The sequence below is a fragment of the Pocillopora verrucosa genome, chromosome 5, assembly GCF_036669915.1.
Source record: "Pocillopora verrucosa isolate sample1 chromosome 5, ASM3666991v2, whole genome shotgun sequence".
In the NCBI taxonomy this organism is placed as follows: Eukaryota; Metazoa; Cnidaria; class Anthozoa; order Scleractinia; family Pocilloporidae; genus Pocillopora; species Pocillopora verrucosa.
Window position 1 is genome coordinate 15,481,945 of NC_089316.1, and position 6,548 is coordinate 15,488,492.

The window sequence follows — 6,548 nt, forward strand, 5'->3', positions numbered from 1 at the left end:
ATTTCACCAAGCACGATCCTGAAATTATGCACTTTTCGGGCACTTGTCATGCTAACAAAAATGTAACGGAAGGACTTTTTTAGTTACAGAAATATTGAGTTGGACTTGCATTATCGAAACAAAATGATAGTTTTTGTCCCATGATTTTCTTGGAGGAGCTACGTCCCTATTAAGAGAAGACATCTTCGGCCTTTTGAAATTAAGGCAAAGGTGGCCTAGAGTAGCTTGGCAAAAATACATGTTGTAGTGTCTCAAAGTTTACAATAACACCATCAAGAAGCCTTGAAAGATAGTTCTTTACGATTTGGGTTTTATTTCTTGGGACCTTTGACTATCAAAAGATGACCACCAGCCGAATTTCGATTAAATTACTATGACGCCATAATGAGATGCTTAATAAAAAAATTAAACGCGTTGGACACAAATAACTGTTTTGGTTAGTTATATCTTCACTGGCCGTTAAAATGACTAGAAACATATTAAAATGTTACATTACACTTGATTTTCATATATGGAGACAGGAGAAACAATTTTCGACTTTTGCTACCCTGAGAATCACGCCACAATTCTGCATAATTCTATACACAATAGGTTAAACAGTCGAATTGCACTCAAAAGGTTAAAATTGCCACAAAGCCGTTAGTTTACGTTTACTTCTCATCCGGTGAACATGGACTCGAGCATTTGCATCCCTTCTGCGCCTTCTGCACCTTCTGCACTCGCTAGTTTTGAATACACTGAAAATCGTCTAACACAAAGATAAGGAGGTTACATGAGGTTACACAAGCAGTGGTGAGCTCGAGTGACTGAAATCCGATATGTAGGACTCTGCTGTCACGCAACGCCTTCTCGTAAATAATACACGCACCGCTTTTATAATCAGCGGATCAGTTATTCGTGAAACGTTCAGTGCTCAGTTACTTGGAAGAGCAGGTACACTCCCGGACTAAGTTCGCAGATGTTAAGACCACAATATACAATCGGATGCTGAATAGCCACATTTCTTATCACATTTGCGCACGTTGCAGATAGATGACTCTCAGCTTCGGCGGAAATTTCGCCCTCGTCGACGCCCTCCATGTCCACTTCTGATACTTCACTAGCTTTTGCTTCGTTACCGGCGGCTGTAACTTCTAATCGCTTCTTTGCTGAAAGACAGCTGAAGAAGCCACTAATCTGCTGCGACGTCATCAGGTTGAAATCGGCGTCCCCCCGCTTGGTCTCTCATTGCCCAGAATTCAGCGACATATCCGGGACTTTCATTGAGACGCTGGCGCTAAATTTAAAAGCTAATTAGAAAATGATTGTCAAACAATAAAGGAAAAGGGCTGAAAATGTCGAGGAAGGCTTACGTTCTCTTCGTTTACGGATAAACTACTTTTCAAATGCTACTTTTACCATATGGCTTTTAAAGAAGAAAGTTCAATCGAATAGTGTATCATTCTCACTTTGTTCTTGCGCTTTCAGAAGAGGTCGCAAATTTGCCTTGAAAATTGACTATGTTAGCATCCTGCTTGTATGAGAAGTCGATCTCAGCGCACTTTTAGGCGTAATTTATCTTCACTCAATTGCTAGATTTCTCTTTTACCATATGGTTATTTTTATTTGACATTCTGGAAAGCGTCATAGAAATTTTCAAGGGATTCCAAACTTTGGAAGTAGTCGCAAAACGCAAATTTCGGAAACGTTTGCTAAGCATCGTAGTGTTCTATCCTAATTTGTCCTTTGGAGACCCCCACGAGAATACAAGTGACCTATTTTAAACTTTCCGCGTGAATATCAAGGTATGTTAAGCTCCGCCTCCGCAAACAATCGCGCACACGCCGCCTAATTAGTATTGAAATTGAGGTGGTAACTAGACAATGCTTAAAAAACTGTGAAAGCTTTTAAGATATGACCGCTGAGATCGCTGCAGAAATATTCAGCAATCGTTACTATCATATGGAAACCACATTCCTATTATTGTCGCAAGATAGACTCTAGTTCTATCTCGACGATCGTCGCACTCACAAGCCGGTTGTCGGAAGCATCGCTCATATTTTTCTCTACCGATTGAAGCGATTTTAACGAAGTAGATTCTTCATGATACTTTTTTTCTAAATTTTTCTTTTTTCTATTTTCTATTTTCATGATACTAATTTTTATAATTCCGATAACATTTTGACCAACGGGAGTCTGTCAGTCCATATAAGAATTCGCTGCAAACGAATTTGCTAGACGCTTTGTTAAGAGCGTGGCTATTGTTAATTATGGCTATTGTTCACTTTATGTCACCTTGGGATTTACTTTACGCATCCAACCGTTTGATTGACAGCAGCTGAAATCTGCAAAGAGACTCATGTATTCCCAAAGCTTTACCTACTGATCAATCACAACCGACTAGTTCAGGATATGCAAATTATTATGCTGCCTACTGATTAAATGGGCACTGCAAGTACATGTCGCGAAAGACAATAGCATTCTGGGCGATGCTTGCTAGGCTTATGGTTTTCGAAACATCCTGTGGATCGCTTTTCCGTCCACTATACTCCCCTTTTCGAAATTGGTCAGTTAAGAATTCGGTCTGTTTCTTCGTAAAACGCACCTTTTTCTTAATTGTCTTCAGGGCCCAACCATTGGAAGAGGCGGCAAGCCGTCACTCTTTGATTGTGCAGCAACTTGAACGTTTGTTATTCGACTGGGTCTCTCCGTCGGCTTGGTAGAATATTCTCTTTTAGCTTTATCGTAGAGAGTTTCCTGTTCGAGCAGCATTTGGTGTTTTCCAGTATTTAGGTGTGTCTGGAGGTTTGCAAAGCGACTGTATGCTTTTACACATCCTTCTTCTGGACACGGGAAAAGCATGTCATCTGGCTTATATTTCCCAATACAGCCTCGATCTCGGTTTTCGCTTTCAGTTGAGAAATCTGCTTTAACAGAGCTTTTCTTAATATGTCAGTGTCTCACAATCTTGAACGTCGGTGCGCCACTTGGATTCTGCGATGGAGAGTCTAGGATTTCCAATTTTTCGGGCTGCTTCATGACTCCTTCGAACTTGGCCCATCGCACTACTTTACCAGAACCCACACTGAATGCTCTCCACACTCGTAGGGCACTTTCATCGTACTCAAAATTGTTGAATAAGCTTATGCCATCCCATTTGATATTAAAGGTGCTTGACGGTTTGGCAGCAACATAACTTGCTTCCACCCCTGTGGTTCCTTGGCCAGATTCAATGGCTGTTTTGAACTGTAGAGCGTTGATGACATCATTGCCTTCGTTTACGTACCTTCAAACGTCTCCCTTGATTGTTGCCGCTTTGCGATCACATACCCCCTTTCCATCTCGAGGGTCCGAAAAGTCGTTTCTTACAACAGCCACTTCCACAGCATCATCGGCCAGCTTAGCCTAGATAATTGAATTTCCGTTGTGATAACAGCCAGCGTTATCTTGTTTGTAATAAGCTATTTCCAGCTCTGGAATTTCCTTTTTCAGGGTAGTGAGGCAGTCAAGCATTATCGAAGCCACAGTCACACTGTCTTCGGCGCAGCTTTGAAATACGCGAACAAGTGTTTGCGATTCAAAGTGCTCAGAATCCTCTGATCGTCTTATGGCAACGCAAATGTGCTATGGTAATCCTCGCTTCGCAAACCAATCTGACTGTGCCTCTCGATATCTTCGGAGCATATATTTCATTGCCCAGTCCTAGACTAACAGCACCGATCGGCTGTCGAGTTTGGCTAAAACTGAATGCTTCGCCTCAGCTTGGTGGACTGAACGTAGCTGATGGGCTTTCCAGCTAATGATATAATCCCTTGCCTGTTTGATGGTATGCGGCATGTCAGCTTGATCTTCTGCTAACGAGAGCGCACTTGAACACTCATCTTCTATGGTACACAATACTTCCTGTAACTCGTAACACTTTTCACATGACTCATTGTGGAGATGGTCGCAGGAGCCCCGAAATTCAGCACTGCTTGGGTCACTTTGCCTTTAAATATAACGCTCTGGTATCATTTTTCTGATACATTGGGTGTTTTATGATCTCGCCAGCCGACAATTTCAGAAGTTTTTCCCCGAAAGGAACATCTTGAATAACGTGTGGACTCGTTATGAAAGAAACAAAATGTTCTAATTTTACAGGTTCAATTCGCATTCTCCTTTTCTCCTGGTTTGAAGAGGAGCAGCTCTTCTATGTATCGGCCTGTGGCGTCGAGCAATGTTGTAGCGATAGCTATTAACGGTTGGAATAAACTCCCTCATCTCCCTAAGGGATAACTTGTCTGCCATCAAAGAGAGTATTTGCCGTCTGATGCTCCAATGTTGCGCTTTCAAGTAGCTTTCAGCAAATGCAATAAGAAGCTCCGTCTCTTTTTCACTTCTGCCTTCGACCACAACCTGACTCTCGCTGCATACAGCGTGACGATCACAAAGCTTCCTCCACAGTTCTTGCGACTTTTCAGGTGACAGGACATCCAGCATTGCAGAAATACATTGTTGAGCTTTCCGTAGGTGTATGCGTTTAGTACGCTCGTGCGCTGTATTCCATTGCACTGATAACGTGTGACGTACTGGACTGACGTCTCGAAGCTGTAACAAGCGATTTAGCTGCACCTGGGACTCGTTGTCTATAATGGAGCTTTCATCACTCTCCTCGGAATCTTCTTGCGGAACAAATAGGCTCTACCGTCTGGATGTGGAACCTTCTGGCAATGCTTCATCACCAACATTGACAGCACAAGTGGCAGGAATATCAGAGTCACTCCCTTGTTCATCAACCTGACGAAAAATTGAACACATTGCTTTGGATGGCTTCAAAATGAGATAAACCGTATGCACGCGCAGGGTGTCGTGTATGAAAGCGCAAGTCGCATGCAAGGCGGAAGTTAATAGTCGATAATTATTCTTTACCTTATAATATTATTGAGTGATAACCTATTCTGATATTTTTATCCAGTTACCTCTCAGTATTATTTTCCATGTGAAGCATTTCGAAAAAAAAGTGGAGAAGCCATATAAGCTCCATATAAGAATTTAAAACCTAAATTATTTGAATATATCCTGGAGTGTCATTTGCTATCAGAGCAGGGCACGCCTATCCAATTCTTGTGCCATGTATGGTTTTGCCTAGTCGTTGACGGGCGGCAATGACGGCGTTTGAGCATGCGCATGCAAGTTAGCCTGGATACGCCCTCTTCCCACCTGGGTTGAATCCCTAGGCATGAAAAGGGCGGAGAAGGGAGAATTCAGAGCATGCGTTAAGGTTTTCCACTTTTATTAATTATGTTGGATGGAAATTCTTCATGTACACTTTGAAGAAACTCTCCAAGGTTAGACCGCTTAGACCTGCTATGGTGTTTTCCACACCTCCTGTGGCACCCAAGCTCTGCGATTGTAACTGATTTTTTGTTTTTGCTAGGAACTGTCGACATCGCATACAAATTTCTTTAATATTTTGAGAGAAAGAATTAATTTATACTTTTTTCCCTTACACATCCTCCTTTAACAAACAGCTCTGTATGTGGTAAAAGAACAAAACTGGTCCAGGCAAAAGCCCCACAAATCCTAAATTGATGACACATTCTGTAGTTAACCTTGTCATAAGTCAGTATTTTACGTTCCTTTCCTTTTTTCCCAACATTGTTAGAAGGAATTCTAATATCTGTGAATATTTCAATTCCAACGTTCCCCACGCCATTAATAAGTTTTGACAGGAGCCCATCACTGGTTTTGAATAAGTTTTGAAGGAGATGAAAATGTTGAGTGAACGCCAGTGTTTTCCGACGTAAAAATATTTGCAAAAATCCTGAAAAGACATGAAAATAATTTTGCTGTTAAACTTGGCGTTGTTTTACGCGACAGTGAAGTGATTTGAAGTTAGGATATGAAGTCTGTGATTCCCGCCAGGTACTCTGTGTGAAACGAGAAGCTATACGGATGTTTATCCTTACATACAATGAGAATAAACTAGAGGGACGTCAATTCTTACAAGATCATGACTCATTGTAATCGCTTACCTGATCCGACGGGTACGAGGTTTTTCGTAAGTTCAAGAATTTGTATTAAGTCCTGCAAAGTAATTCCCCTTTCTGCTGCGGGTACTTCTTTAGATTCCTTTTTGTGACCCGAAACATCCTGTGGCACAGAACATAATCTACTAGCTCTTCTCCAGCCGATTCCAAGGCTTGATCGATGTAATAGGTCATTCACGAGGATCCCGCTTCTTGCTAAGATAAGTTCAATCTCTGTCTCAACACCTGAAAATGTAAAAAACACTTGTGGCTTCTGATATCCTTGCTGCATGATGACAGAGACACTGTCTGAGTGGACTGATGCCTTGCGCGTTCCTCTGCACCACAAACGCCACCAACAATATCAAGTAAAGAACAAGACATTCTTTTTCTGCTGGAGTTAAAGCAACCGTTGTCTTAACGATTCGACGATCATCGACGATTCTTACGTTTTTGTTCTTTGTTTACTTTTGTTAACTGATCACATTTGTTTTCCGTGGGAAAATTGTATCGTTATTTTCGTTCCATAGGGTTTTCACTGTACGGTTTGTATTTGTGAAA

At 41.6% G+C, this 6,548-nt stretch overlaps 1 pseudogene; it reads right to left on the minus strand.

The window, feature by feature from the left end:
- Nucleotides 1-906: 906 nt before the first annotated feature.
- On the minus strand, nt 907-6,279 carry LOC136280737 (uncharacterized; annotated as a pseudogene).
- Nucleotides 6,280-6,548: the final 269 nt, after the last annotated feature.